General features: G+C 41.0%; 1 protein-coding gene and 1 pseudogene across 5 annotated transcripts in view; both read right to left on the bottom strand.

The window, feature by feature from the left end:
- Positions 1–16,456, bottom strand: part of Inpp4b (inositol polyphosphate-4-phosphatase type II B) — a 748,592-nt gene that overhangs the window by 272,072 nt on the left and 460,064 nt on the right. The window lies entirely within an intron of this gene.
- Positions 10,974–11,680, bottom strand: LOC110342343 (annotated as a pseudogene).

Raw genomic sequence — 16,456 nt, 5'->3', positions numbered from 1 at the left:
ATCTCCCCCATGTTCAAACAGAGCACTAGAAAATTCTTTCTGAAAAGAGACCCATATGCACGCCCGGGGAAGAGCACCAATGTCTCCAAGGAGGAAGCACGCTCCAGCCCAGGTCCATGACAAACCAAGCGAGCAAAGAGACCCACATGCAGACCCACACCCGACGTCGAGAAGAAAATAAGGGCGACTTCGCGTGCGCGCGCGCACGCGCGCGAGAGAGAGAGAGAGAGAGAGAGAGAGAGAGAGAGAGAGAGAGAGAGAGAGAGAGAGAGACAGACATCTGAAAATGAAAGTGGTGAGGAGCCGGCTGAGGTGGGTGGCTTCGTTGCCATGGTGATGTCCAGGCCTGGACTCTTGCTGTGGCACCTGTCTGGGTCCCTGGCCCTTTTGCAGCCACAGTCTGTGTTGATGTCCAAGGCTGGTGATTGCAGACACCAACAAAGGCAGAGAAAACAGTGCTATACAGAGTTGACCCCGCCCCTCACTGGCCAGCAGTAGGGAGAACTGTCTGAAGCACTCAGGAGAGCAGGTCCAGCATGTTTCCTGGACAGCACAAGAGAGCTGAGCCTGCTCACAGGGGTGAGCTGTCCTGGAGAGTGTGATGACGGGAGATTGGGTTGCACACCTCTTGTCTGTAATATGGTAGCGTGTGTGAGGGAATGACGCTGCCCTTCTCCTTGCCCCTAGACACCCGTAGCAGGTGAGAGACCTGACCAAAACCCTCACCAGTTACAGTGCTTCTGAGACTGGTCCCTGTGCCTTTCCTGGTTGGGACAGTAGAACTGGCCCCGTAGGCAGCAACGCTGGTGAGCCTGCCCTGAGGGCCCTGAGGGCATGAGAGAGGCTTTGCTGGTACTACCTTCCTTGTCTGTGGTGTGGTGGTGGAGGTGAGGGAAATGCGCCCTCACCAACCTCCCTGCTTGTCTCTCCCGCCTCCAGCTGGGGAGGGAACTGGACCTCTCCCTTAGCCAACTGCAGCGCCCAGGAGAGTGGGATGGTCCTGATCTGGGCAGCAAGGTAGAGCTGACGCCCCTGGTGGCAGAGATATGGGTGAGCTGTCCCTGAGGGTGAGTGGGATAGCTGGTCACATACCCTGTCTTCTGACATGTGGTGGTGAGAGAGAGCAGGGAAAAGATGTCCCGCAGGGAACTGACCCTCCCACTTACCAGCCGCAGCACTTGGGAGAGTGGTATACCTCGTCTGGGCAACGTGGTTGGGCGGACTCTGAAGGTGTGGGTGTGGGAAAGCCTACTTTGAGGACACGAAAAGAGAACTGCCCCCGCCCCTTTGCTCATTGCAGTAAGGGAAATGCTGAGTTTCTGACAGTGGGGGTAAGGACCAGGGAGAGCCGGTGGGCTGGCCAACCTTGCAAACTACTCGGGCCCAGAACCAGGGTTACGGGTTAGCCCAACCCAACATCCACCCCATCTATGAAGGGGCTGATTCCGCAGACCCAACGCCGCAGGATCTCCATGACACCTGACAACAAGAGGAGTCCCAGGGAGGGCCCAGCATCGATAGTGGACAATAGTGTAGGAGAAACCAGAGGCCTGGAACCATGACTCTGTGCAAAGAACACTTGCAAGTAAAAATATGTGGATAAAAGAGTTTACCGAGGGGCTCACTGTGTCACACTACAGCTCCCATGGTGAGATTGTTCTTTTTTCTTAAACTTTTCTAGTTTTATTTCATTGGGGGGAGGTTGCAAGTGCAGAGTGTCGATACGAAGGGAGGGGAAACGAATGGGATGGAGAAGAGTGATGTGAGAGACTCGAAGAATAAATAAAAAGAAAGTTAAAAAGGAAAAAGAAAATTACTTGTCCCAAGGTCTTCTCACACAGCAAATTCTTGCACAGTAGATCTTTGTCTTCAGTAAAAAAAAATCCATTCCCTCTTACAATCTTACTTGTGCATGTCAAAATATCTCTCTTCTCTTTTTAATTTAAAGCAGACTACTTAAAACTGATCAGAAATCATCAATATATACACATATGTGAATACGAATTTGGATCACATGATGTCTGGCATATGTATGCGTTAATATACTGCATACTGTTTGTTTGTAGAGCCGGGGACATCGCTCAGGGATTTCCTCACACTAGATAAGACCTGTGCTACTGAACTGCAACCCAGACCTACATGGTGCTTAAAATCAAGTTAAGCGCTCCCATTTCCTCGAACATGCATCGTTTCCTTATCATGGAAACATTAAAGATCTTTCTCCTTCTGAAATATCCAAAATTCAATTACTATGTAGCTACTCTCCTATGCGATAGCTAACTGGGACATCCTACCTCTGTGCCAGGTGGCTCTCTGAGTTCTCCCAGGTTGCCGTAGGCACCATTTTATTCTCAGTCTCTGTGACATGGTCTCTCTTATAGAGAGAGCTATGTAGGCTGTTGGAGCACTGGGCCTGATGCTATCATGTAGTACTTCTGGGAATTAAACTGGAATGTGTGGCACAGAGGGAGAATCTCACACTCCACTTTAAGATTCTGCCTCCCGGAGTGACCATGGAATGAGCTCTCAGCATATGACACAAATTTGATGTTTACATCTGCCTCAAAAGCTAGAAGAATTTAGAGTTCTCACTTGTTTCAAATGGAAGTTTAATGTCAGATTGTAGTTAGGATGAAGTAAAGCAAAATAACTAAATCATACTGATTTTAAATCATTTAAATCTCACCAAACGTATGTTTAGCACTTAGTATTGTCTAAGTTAAAAATTAATAAAACAAAGGGTTCTTTGTTGTTTTGTTTATTATGGGGGGCTTTCGTTTGGGGAGTGTTGTTATTTGGTTTTTGTTTTGTTTTATGTTTGTCATTAGACAATAAAATTTACCTGGTTAATTAAGAGTCAAACATCCAAATATAATTCATAATAGTTTTTAATATTCTAAAGCTCATCAATGAGTCTGAGATTGTAAATGACTTCACTATTGCTCAATTTTTTTCGAGTAGAGAGCGTGTAACATACATAAACTTAAGTAATTTTTGACAACCAAATAAACATAGCAATGTGGAAATATTTTCCTCAGCATCCTAGAGTCAGATTTAAAAGTTCATCCCGAATACTTCTAGTTCACTAGCTCATTTGTGAGGATTGTAAAGTCATTGTTACAAACCCAGGGGCAAAAGAAAGGTTCACCCCATGTGGTGGTTTGAATAGGAATGCCCCCATAGTCTCATATATTGGAATGCTTAGTCTTTAGGGAGTGACACTACTTGACAGGAATTATGCGGAGGGAGTGCCCTTGTTTCAAGAAGAGTGTCATTGAGCATAGGCTCTAGGGTTCAAATGCTCAAGCCAGGCTCAGTGTCTCTCTCTGCCTCCTGCCTGCTAATTTGGATGTATACCTCTCAGCTACCTCTCTAGCACTATGTCTGCCTTCATGCCGCCATGCTTCCCACTATGACAATATTAGCCAACGAGCCATCTCTCCAGTCCCAGGAATAAAAAGAGTTAAGTTATTAGTGATTACTTTAAATGTCAAGGAACTACAAAAACTTATGATGATGCCTCCTAGCAGGGAGCTTATCTTATGCCTGCCCTTAGCTAAGCAAATATTTATGGTGGAGACTACTGCTCAATTAAGTCAAAGACTGAACCAGGACAGAAAGGAGCAGGAGTTTCCGTACCATTTTGCTGTTTACAGAAATGTTTTCCCCCAGATTCGAATGCTGATGCCTTCCTTTATTCTCAGTACTTCTGAGAATGACTGTGTTATAGACAGGACTGTACCACTAGTCAAATGACGAGGTCAAAGGAAAGGTCCACAGAGCTGCAGACCTGGAATTAGTCTAACCGCTGTAAGAAGAAATGTTTGGGAAGCTCATAGACAGAAGACAGCAGTAGAGGGGCTACTTTCAAGCCAGGAAGAAAAGCTTAGGAGAAGCCAACCATGCCAGCTTCTCTGTCGCTTCCTAACTATAGGACTGTGAGAAAGACAATTTGTATCCTGTTAATGGTCATTTGGTGGTATTTCCTCTGAGCAACTTAGTAATGACACTGGGTTTGTTTGATATGACTTTCCAAGATTTAACTGAGATCACAGTTAATCTTTGCTTCTCAACCCTCAAAGAGCACAGGACATTTCTTCAGGACTTTCTGTATATTTCTTTAGAAGCATTACACCTCACACTGTCTCAGAATTTTGCTAATTTCTTTGGCATTAAGACTAGCCTGAATTTTGAATCCTTTTTGGTCTCCAAGCTTGTCTTTTCGGCTACACTTGCAATCCAGAATGTTTGCAGAGTTCTCTGCTTGCCATTACCTGTGTTCTGTTCAGTGAAACCTTGATATTTCAGACTTTCAGATCTAGCAGGATCCCTGGATGCCTCTAGGTGAGAAATGGCTCTTTCTCATCCTACTGTATAAACTTACACTCACACTCCCTCTGTGCTCTGAACTGTCCTGCTTTTTGTCCTTCTGCCTAGTTTCAAAGGCACTGTAGAGCTGTGGGAAATTCTATTCTGCTTTTCTCCCCCTCTTATTCTTTGCCTGGTCTCTTAGCCTCCCACCTTTACAGGAATTCAGTAAATCAGATTTGAACTAATGGGAAAAAAAGCTACTCAATGAAAGCCTTAATGTCTTCATTTCTCACTTAACCTAATACAGAGGCTGATTTTTCTTCCTCTATACAGGCAGAAATCCTCACTATACAAAGTTGTCTACAGAAGAAATTTCCTCTACTTGGTCATCTCTGCTTGCACAGTTGGATAATGCATTCAAATACATGGGTTTTCTCACTTGTCTGGCTTTTCTTTTAAGTCTATTTCATACCCACATCACACTCAACAAGAGTTTGAATGCACATTGTGTGTGTGTGTGTGTGTGTGTGTGTGTGTGTGTGTGTGTGTATTGAACCCAGGGTCTCATGCATACTATGCATGTGTACTACTACGAAACTATATCCCCAACCTCTGAACTTTTTACTATGCAGAAGTTGTTGGAAATCTAATGAATCTTCCAAACACACAACTAAAGGATGAAAAACTAAAATTTAATAGAGACCTGTAAGTGTGGTTACAAAGGTAAATGCAATGATGCCCTTATATTTTAGTCTGTTCCTTGAAAAGTCCCTGAAAAACCATTTACAAACACGTATTTATAAATGGCTCTTCTGGTAAATAGCATTTGTTCCAAAGCCTGAATATCATCCAAAAATGATGCAATAATTATTGGCAATGATAGGCTATCTTGGTTGTTACTAGGTAAAAGCAACAACCTTGCAAATGTCAAAGTATCCCAAATTATTCACATGAGAACATTCCATATACTTCAAAGGAAATATGAACAAAAGCAAATGTAAGCACAGTTTTAGTTTGGATGTGTCCCATGTACATAAGATGTATTTCATTTCTCTAAGAAGGCAGCGATTTTCACACCACAGCTCTCTGGTCACATGGGTGCCTTTACATTGAATGGTTGCCTCTTTAAGACTTCTAATTTCTCTCTATGAACACACTCTGATACTGAAGTTAGTGATCACACAGGAGGCATGTGGTTCTTCAGGTTAATAGTGACTATCATTGGCCTCCTGACTCCCGTAACTGTCAGCATCCCTGCCGTTACCTCCATCTGATTCCACTTCCCTTTCCAATGATAAAAGGATCTATTGCACACAGGTGAGAGCCCATGGGATAGTAAAGATGTCTATTTTCTTTCTTTTGCAGACTGTGTCTAGATGATTCACATTCTGCTGGAAATAAGACCTATCTAAAGAAAGGGTTCAATCCTATGAGTAAAGACCTCTCTCTATAGTTGTTCTAGTCTGCTTTCCAATATGGTTTATTGCTGCGTCTTCCTGACACCTCAACACCAGGTTAGGAAAGTGGGGCATCCAACCGACATAGCTGTTCTAGAATGTTCCTTTACACCGCATGCATAAATGTCACTGTGATTTGTTTAATAAAGAAGCTGACTGGCCAATAGCTGAACAGAATAAGGTTAGTCAGGAAAATCAGATTCTGGAAGGAAGAAGGGTGGAGTCTGGAGTTGCCAGGCAGACTCAGAGGGAGTAGGAGATGAATGTGCCATGTGTAAATAAGGAATATGGGTTAACTGAAAACCTACAAGCTAATTAGTAATAAGCCTCAGCTATTGACTGAGCATTTATAGTAAATATAGGCCTCGGTGTGTTTATTTGAGAGTGGCTGCAGGACAGGAAAATTCTACTTACATATAGCTTTTTCCTAAAGTAAAAAGAACAAACCTCCCAAGAGCTGTGCAGTTTAAAACAACATATTTTCTTTAAGTACTAAGAAATGTTTAAACATTTAAATTGGAAATAAAGTATAGAACAACCCTTCTCAATACAAACACACATTCTAAAGTTGGTATCCCAGGAGCTGAAGACAACAGCTGGACACTTACTAAGCAGCTGTTCTCTGGGTGTTAGAGCTTCATCCTGCTGACTCACTGCCGTAGTCTGTGCTTGGAATGTCTGCCTGTCTGACAAGGGTTTGGTGGCCAGCTTGGCTCTATGAGGATGTAGCGGGAACTTCAGGAGTGAGCCTTGGTGGGATGACTTTAGATGTCTGGGGTATGTCTTTGAAGGGGAGAGTAAGATCTGGATCCTTCTTTTTCCTCCTATTTCCTATCTCCCAGCTGTGAGTTGGGCATTTTTGTTTCTCCATTCGCTTCTACCAAATCCATTGTCTCACCAAAGATTAAAGCCAATAGCACTGATGAGTCATTGATGAAAGCAAATGAATAGGGAATCAAAATAAGCCTTTCTTTATAAGTTGATTTTCTAGGGTATGTTCATAATGAAAGAAAACTAGCCTACCCCCACAAACTTATGCATGGCTATTATTAATATGTAAATTATTTGTAGAGCCCAGTTCACTTTAACGTACATTCCCCATCAAGAGTTTGTCAGGTCAGACCTCCATCTCCCTCCCTGTCTTTACCCAGTATCTTAATATACAAACATAATTGTGTCATCATCATTCTGAAAAGTGGGAAGAAAGTCATTAAAGCTGACTCATTAATCTCACACTAGACCTGGGTGGATCTACATCCTTCTAAGAACTCCTTATGTTCAAAGGAGGCAACTGAAAGCTTATGGTTAGTGAACCAAGATAGTAACAGCAAAGAAAAAAAAAACAAAACTAGGCTCAGGTTCAATTATTTCAGGGATGCATACACTAATTTCAACTCCTGATCATCTCAGATCTGTATGGCATTATTATTGCCCATTTTACAGGTGAGAAAACTGGGTTTTAGAAAATCAAAGTAATTTGTCCATATCTATCACTTCATTAGCAGGAATCACATTTGCCATCAGAGTGTCTTGCTTTTGAAGGCTATGCCCCATGGCAATAGGTCTCTTCAGAGCCAGGACTGTTGGTGACTCTAATGAGCTTCCCTATGGTTGCTTAATGAAAGTTTTTAAAACTAAAACTCTGTTAGCCTCCAGGAATAGATACAGAAACAATTGGCTACACTACTAGATTCAAAACACCATCATTACATATTAACAGTCCCCAATTAAGATCACAGTCATGAGTAAATGAACAAGCCATTAGACAGAAAATAGTAATATCAACACAAGTACACATCCGTTAATCTGTTGTTCCCCAAAAGTCATTAACCTCAACAGCTAAATAATTTCTAGATAGCATCAAAACAATTGTAGTATTGCCCAAGTATTCTAATTTTAGAACTCTAGAGTTTGTTTATTCTTGTCAAGAGATTATAGAGCCCCATTGAGAAATTACCTATATAATATACTCATAAAGCCTATTATTTTTCATGAACTAGAAAATAGGTTGTTAACATGAGACATGGAATGGAATGGCTACCAATGCATCAATTTAACAAGTATTGCCTTCCTTTCCAAACAAAAGGAAGATGGAGATTCCAGTAGCTGGATTCTATTATCACAGAAGATGCCTTTCCCATGGAAATGTTACTAAAGCCTCTAATACTTTGGTTTATTAATCTTAACACAGCTGCTGATTTGCATTACCTGTAGAAATTTTAAGATGTGCTTATGCCAGGGTTTCTGTCCTCGCTCTTTTAATTAGATCACTGTCAGTACAGAATTTTCTTTCATGGCTCTTTGTTTCAAACACATGTTGGGAGAAAAGTGAGGATCTAACTTTAACTTTCATCTAGCAAGAAAACAAAAATCAAAGTAGCTTTTCCACCAAGACATATGACTTATGCATGAGTAGAGTGATTAGTGTTTAAACAGCAATTTGCTGTCTTAAGTCAGTGCTTCAGTCCTGACACCATGTAGGTAGGGGCATTAAGCAAACGCCCTGTAATTCTTGACATTTTGGTTGTGAGCCTAGCCTTTAAGGCTGAACCATCTCTCCAGCCCATCCCTGCAAATCTTACTCAAACCACAGGTCTGCAGTTCTCCACTGTGATCCAATAAAGTGGAGAATAAGGTCATAACTGTGTCCATAAAGATGCTCAGTTAGTGGTCTCCTTTTAAATTCTAATCCTTTACCCAGGACACAGAAGAGTGTTGCAAAGATTGCATGGACTATAATATCACCAAAAACTACACACAGAACACACATTGTTTTTCCCTATTGACCAGAACTTAAAGACATTTACAAACATAAATCAGAGCTACCTTCTTAGGACAGGTTTTACTTTCCCATAATAAGATTTAAAAGCATATGTAATTTAACTTATAATAGATTAAGGTTCTGTAACTTTACATAAATCTGGACTTTAAAAGTTTCTGAGTTTTGATTTCTAATGTGGGAAATATCCATGGCTAGCACATGTAAACAAAAGTCCCTAAAACTTTCAAGAATTTATAAGATCCTAAAGTGTCTTGAGACCCAATGTTTCAGAAATGCTCCTGCAAGTGGGCTTCAGTTCTGAGTCTGTCTCATCCTTTTAGAGATGGTTGCTGTGTCAAAGTCTCCGTCAGAGGTAGATGGACATTTGTAACCGGCACCCTACTACTACAAGCACCCTGGGCCACAGTGCCTCCCTCAACTTGGTTGTTCTCTTTGTTTCTCATGTCTTCGTACATGTTGAGCAAACACAAGCCAGGAAGAAGGAATGGTCTCACTAAGGATCACATTTGAACATCAGGAAGAGATGGCACGTATCAAAATCGGGAAAGCACACACACAAAAAACGAAACGGCATCGTGCTATTAACTGTAACTAGTTGAAGTTACGCCACCAGCTCTAGTGAAGCTACGAGGCTCTCAGCCTGGCTTTATGTCATCTCAAATGGGAACATAGCAACTCAGTGGGAAATGGGAAAGAACAGTGTCCCAGCAGGCCAAGGAAATATTAAGTGCAGAGGCTCTGAAGCCAAAGTGATTAATGATTCAAAGAGAAAAGGAGGGAAGAAGTGAGAGGCAGGGTCAAAGAGAGGCAGGGCTCCAGTAACATTGGGATCCTACTGTAGTTATGATAGGAAACTGGCATGGTTCTGAGCGAAGAAATGATATGATCTTTTTCATGTTTCAAAAATAGCATCCAATGTGTGGAGGACAAATGGCAAGAGATCAATAACAGAGGAAGAGACAAGAACCATTTACAAATGAGAATCATATGGCAGCTATTCGCCTTTTTCTAGAGTCAGGATCAGGCTAGGTGTGATAGTTTTAAAAAAACTCATCATTGGGTTCCCTTGAGTCACTTTTTATTAAAATATGCATACAAAGCACGTTGATATTGACAGAAAACAATGAGTGTAAAAACTCTCATGAGTGTGATTACATTCATCTTTGGGGAAAATAGTGCTCAAGGTTTACAAACATATTTATGGGTTAAACATTATTTAAGTGACTTTAGCACTAAATAATGACTGATATGTTGTTCACAGCTCAATTATATATTACATATATTTATAAAGTTATATTGCAGCTATTAAGTAATAGCACAGCTCTTAAAATATCTTATGCCCAATGCCAGAATCCTCTATTGCATGTGGAAATCAGGATGCTTGACCAATAAGATGAAGTGGACTTTACTGGGAGAAAATAACTTACACAGGAAATGAATGACAGTCATGGGTGCCTGCTCCAAGCATGCAGACCCTGCTTTCTGGATGCTCTCTGCCACCCAAAGTAGGAGTTTCCCATTCCCAATTCAATTCTTTTAACAGGTCAAGTCTGCACCTGTGACCACACCCAACCAGGCATGGTCAGCACTACAGGTGTGTGTGGGGGGATTAAATATCTCACTACAATTCCCCTTTTAGTCTAAAGAAGAAGATTTAGGCATGATACAAACTATATACAATGACAACAAATATCAAGTATGCTCTAGGAGAAGGAAAGGTAAAACATACGCAATTTAACATTTACTACCAGTGAAGCAACATAGAGAAATTGGCATGAACTACATATCCACTCCTAGGGTAAAGGCATAGCAGAGATTATTGTGAAATTGCCCTAAGCTGGAAAGTTTAAGTCTCATGCCTAATATTTCTATTTAGGAAGAGAGGACACTAATTGTGATAGTCTAATCTTTAACCTCATCAAAGACCTGAGAAAGAGGATAACAATACTAGGGTAGGCAGGAAGTGCAGGTGAGCAATTTCCAAAAGGTATAGCGAAGACAAAAACAGCAGGCTGATCAGCTTAGGGTACACGCAGACGATAAAGCCAGATATCAAACTGATGATGTCAACTCTTCTGGATGCCAAGAAAGTCAGTGCTGCCCACCACAAAGTTTGCTCTAGGACTGGCGTTTAAAGCATAAATCAATATTTTATAATCATTAATTTTAAACTATTTTGCAGCGTAACTACCTTCATAATATAGTTTATCTTGTAATGTTGTATCCTGGGGATGCAAGAAATGATAAATACCACATTAGATCTCTAGTCTAGGGATGGCTCAACTTTACAGTGTTAATGTTTCAGGGGAACAGAGGAAACTCCAGTCTAGAAAAGATTCTTTTAGCTGCAGATATGGTTTGGGAGGAGCCCCTCTAGAGATGCCAGGCTGCAAATGGAAGCTGGAAATGTTCTGGCACTTTGTTCAGTTTGGCAAAGAAGAGGCATCAGGGACAACATGATACTTGGCTGCTATTCCGAAGTGTTACTTTTTCTTACAGTCCAGGAGAGACTGATAGCAATCTCCAACTTCTTGGTCATCTTCTGGTAACTGGGGTCACCAAACTCTGGTCATTCAGGTTGGTATGAACCTGGAATTCCTCCATCCTGTAGCCAATTGCAAAGTTGTTTTGGGTCCCTCGGGACTTCAAGGTCTCAAAAATTAATTGGCCAAGCACCAAATGACCTGGGATCAAGGGCCCAGCTGTGTCACAGGGCAGCTTCAGTCCTCATGGAGATGATCTTCCACGGTGACCTCAGTGCCCAGGGCATTGTCTTTGTTCCACTTTCTGGAAATAACAGGCAGTGCTCAGTCTATCTGTACTTGTTTTCAGGGTGCCATTCACTTTGATGCTCTCTGTGTTGGAGGAGCCTGAGCTAGTAAATTCCAATCCATTCTCAGACTCATTTTCAAACCAAGTTTTATTAAGTCAAAGCCTATTCGTTGACAAAGACAGCCCTGGAAGACTTGCCAGCATATGTGGGAGGCATAGCCATCATCTCTGAGTAGGTGATGGCAGAAGAAACATCAGCTACAGCAGGAGCTCAGTTCTTTGAAAGTTTTAGACAATATGTTTTGATCATATTTACCCCCATCTTGCCCAGTTTCTAAAGCTCCTGAGTCAGTAACCACGACAAGGAAATTGTGTCTTCTGGACACACGAGGCAGCTACACATGCAAACTCATAGCAGCCGTGACAAGATGTGCAAAACCTGTGCAAGTCCAAGCCCCCCAAAAAGAGGAGTTGGGCACACAATCTTACCCCAAGCCTTGGAGCTACCAGAAACTGATAACTGATGGGAAAGGGAGAGACAGTTTGCCCTAAAAGTGAAGCTCCTAATCACTTTTAGTTTTTAAGAACAGTGTTATGCAGGAATGTTTAACTGTTGACTCTCAGGGCTAGGGATGGAATGCTACCATCTATCTGTGACATAAATATCTCAACTAGAGGTAGGGATGTGTGTGACCAGCTCTTCAGGCCATTACTAACAGGTCCTAACACCCCATTATAGGATCTCTATGGTGCGTGATGGAGATGTCTGTGAGGTCTATCCATTGAGATTCTGGAGCATCTACCAGCTTTTTCATGGAAAAATTACCAAGCAACTACATTTTACTGTATAGTCATTTCATCTTATGTATTACGAGATAAGATCATGTCTCTGAAACCAATAATTTTAATTAAGAGTCAGTAGAGTCTAGATGACTAGCTAAGATGAACCCAGAACTATCTGCTCAATAAGATTCCTCATTGAAGAATTCTTTTAAAACTAATGGAAACTTTGGTCATGGGAAAAACACACACAGACTCCAGGAATCTGGCTTATTAGAACTGGTCTCATGACATATCTGGGCCCCAGGGTCAGTGTTAAGTGCCCTGGCAGTGAGTTCTGGATGCTTCAAAATTTTCTCTATCTTTGGAGTATCTAATTGCAAGCTTTGCAGACCACAGATCATGTTCTATACCCGTGTTTAGAAAAGTAATCTCACTCAAGGTCACAGAAACAAGGAAAAAAAAAAGCTGCCAGTCCACAAATGGCTCCTAATTTCTAGGTGAAAGTCAAAACCCATAAGGAAATCTCCCATTAAGGAATTTTAAAATGTATTTCCAATTAAACAGAAGATTTTATTTTGTTTTGTTTATTTTCAATTTATTTATTTACAGTATATTGACCACACCCATAATATCACCTCCCAAAGAAAATGTAAATTCTAGTCAGTGTAATTTATATTAATACAGTTGCATAGTTTTGTCCCACTTAAACTCCATAATATGATAGGTTTTGCTTTGTTACCATGTTTTAAGGACATCAAATTATTTTATTGATAATAGAGCAAGAAAACTTATAGCCAACAATAAGATCCTTTACTTTTGTTTTTTCTTTAAAGTAAAACATAAGGGAGTGAGTAACTATCATCAAACAACTATACCAGCTTTTGTAACAATTTGTTAAATCGGCCTGCATGGGAAATACCAACGTTCATAAAAAGAACAATGCTAGTTTTAAAACAAGCTGAACTGATCCTCAATGAACTTTGGGAAATGAACAGCTAGGTTCTTTAAAGAGGAACAACATGAATCTGGTGATGAAAAATAGGAAACCAAACATGGTTCATCATGAAAATCCCAGTGAGAGATGGATGGTTCAACTCTCAACAGATGAGTATTCACGAGCAAATGGCTCTTGAGACTAGATAAGACCAAGGAAGGAACTCAACCATGCAACTTTCTTCTTCTCAATTCATAAAAATTATGTGTAGACTCGGTGTTTTCTTTCCTACTCTATTTTTCATTTAGTACCTTTAAAGCCACAGGCGTGGACCTGCAACGTAACCTGAAAAACATAAAACCTGGAGGTAGCCAAGAAGCCACCCGTGTGCCTCCAGAGAACAGGTGCTGAGCAGGGCCATGCCAAGTGTGCCTGATCTGGTTAGCAAGTCTGTCCTCTCTCTATTCTCACCACTCTAAGTGAGGTCTGTGGACGACAGTCCTAGAATTGCCAGGAGCTTGTTAGAAATGCAGACTCCTTCCTAGAAACCCTGAAGTAAAGGATTCTTTCATTCAAAATGGAGGAGTTTGCTAGACAAATGGATTGCCCCTTCCTAGCTTATCTGTCTGTGGAAGTCAGAAACATGGAAAAACAACAGAATATTTAGTTTAGATGCATATGTGTGTGTGTACATAGTATATATACATGTATATAAATCTAATATATATATATCACAAATCCTAAAAAAAAAAACTGAAGTCAGATATAGGAGTAAATGCTGAAAGATCAGGGTGGCAAAGGAGCGAGCCACAGCCATTTCTTGCCTCGACAGCTCCTCAGCCAACAAAATGGGGTGAGCTCCTGTCTCTGCCCACATTACATATTCCTCTCTTGGCCCAATAGAATCACTTCCTGTTTACTCCTCCCTAGTGCTGGGATTAAAGCTGTGTGCCACCACTGCCTGACCTCTATGGCTAACTAGTGGCTAGCTCTGCACTCTGATCTTCAGCAAGCTTATTTGTTAGAGCACAATATATATATAATAGCCATAGCCTTCAGGTGTATCCATGTTGCTGCACTGCACATGAATTTTCTTTTCATTAATTTTAGATGTCCACTACATTTGTGTGTATATAACAATTTAACTTTTATTCACCAATTATATTTTACACAGATTCATTCTGTATCTTAACTACTGTGTCTCATGCTATGGTGAATAGGAGAGCGCAGACATCTCATTGAGACATTGGAACTATTTCCCCCAGTGTGTGTCCTTAAGTGGAAGCACTGGTTCACTTGGAAATTCCATCTGTAATATTTTGAAGAACTCCCATATTGTTTTCCACAATGGATCAATTATATTCCTCCCAGCAACGGTGTGACTGTGTTCCTTCCCAGAATCCTCACCTACATGTGTTATCTCTTGTCTTTACGATAGTAGACACTCTTACATGTATAAAGAGATCTGTCCTCTGGTACACTTGTGCACTCTTTTATGCCTAGTGAATCTGAGCACCTGTACCTTCTGCAGTCAGCCTTGCAGAGGTGTCTATCTGAGTCTTTATCTAAAAAAATAATTAACTTTATTTCTCTCCATGTGTTTGTGTGTGTGTGCCTGCATGTGTGTGTGTTCACATGTGTGAACACCTAAGTGAAAGTCAGAGAACTATTTGCGGGAGTCGGTTCTCTCTACCTTGAGAGTCCTGGGTACTGAACTCAGCCAATGATCTCTTCTACCCTCTGAGCCATCTTGCCTGCCCCCTTTGTCCATTTCTATGTTAGATTGCTTGTTGCGTTTGGCTTGTGCTGTTAACTTATGTGATTTCTTTTACGTATTTCTTACATATTTTCCTATTAACTCCATGTTACACACACACCCAAATATTTTCTTCCTCTCTAAATAATGCCTTCTCACTTTCTTAATTATATGTCTTTACTGAATGCAAGCAATTTAAGGAGTTACTATACATTGAACAAACACAAGCTGATGCCGGGTAAGAATTTTGCCTTGTAATACCTCCCAAGAATGGTGTTTATAATTCAGACAGCTCCTGGGAAAGAATGCAGGAGAGAAGAAGTCTCTCCGTGGATCTGCAAATTCCCAAAGCAGCAGGAGAAGTTATAAAAAGAAAGGCATCCGACCATTTCCATGGGAACATCCTCATGACTCCTATTATCTTTATTAAGTCAGAAAATAAAACCTAGTGAACAGCTACCTAACATTTGCATGAGGCAAGGGAATGCTTTCTTTCCTAACTTCTGATACTTCATGCTGTGTGTAAGTGTGTGATCTGTGTATGCATGTCTGTTTTATGTATTCGTGTGCATGCTTATGTGATGTGTATGTGTGAATATATTGTTTTTTTGTGTGTATATGCTTGTGTGTGCCTGTGTATGTATGTGTGTGTGGTATGTGAGAATATATGTTTTGTGTATGTGTGTATATGTTTGTCTGTGTCTATGTGTGTGTGTAGTATTGAGAATCTGTTTTTTTGCATATGTGTGTATAAGTTTGTCTGTGTGTGTCTATGTGTGTGCATGTATGTGTGTGTGTGTATGTGCCTGTTGTGTGTCTGTGTCTGGTGGACAGAGTTGTAGAGCTGGTTTTCTCCTTTTGTCTTCACATGGTCTCCATAAGTTCTGGTCATTGAACTCTAGCCTCTAGTCTTTTACCCACTGAACCTTCCTGCAAGCCCACTGTGGGCTGACTTACCCATTCCGCCAAGAAGTATACTCTGTGGAGCTCAGTCATTAGGCCTTACACCTCATAACCCACTGTTTCCACTTAGCCCGTTGCTCCCCACGCACCGGAAGAAGCCCTACTGCAAGATGAATGGAAACTGACCATGCATTCAGCCATCCTGTTAAAGTAGCTAATGTTCTAAACTCTCAAGTACTAAAAGGAAATCTGTGATACAAAAACAACAACACTGAAACCCTTGAAAGCTAAGCAGAATTAATAGTGAAACTACAGACTGCGAACAACAGGGGACTCAACTGACTCTTTAAGGTATTTGATATGTATGAATGGGTCGGAAAACTGCATAATTGCTTGGACGCAGTTTAATGACTATATCTAAATTATGAACACAGTGAAATTACTATCAGGGGAAAAATAATGCACTTTGGCCAGCAGCCTGTCTGAGCTTATTCCCCATATGCCTCTACCACAGAGACGATCATATCCTGTACATGGCTTTCCTTTCTTTTCCTTAAAGTACCATCATGTACTTTAAGGAAAGTACCGGAAGCTATAGTGTTGGTGTTTCCTGCTTACTTTTATGCCTAGCAAAACACACATAAATACTGTACATAGTCTTTTGTTCAGACATCTCTTTGTGGTTTGTTTCTTTTTTCTCTTCTTTTTTATTTATTTTTAAATTTTTTAAAAAATTTTTGAATTTCATTTTACATTCC

Source organism: Mesocricetus auratus, unplaced genomic scaffold, assembly GCF_017639785.1.
Source record: "Mesocricetus auratus isolate SY011 unplaced genomic scaffold, BCM_Maur_2.0 Super-Scaffold_100041, whole genome shotgun sequence".
In the NCBI taxonomy this organism is placed as follows: Eukaryota; Metazoa; Chordata; class Mammalia; order Rodentia; family Cricetidae; genus Mesocricetus; species Mesocricetus auratus.
This window is presented reverse-complemented; position numbering and strand designations above follow the sequence as displayed.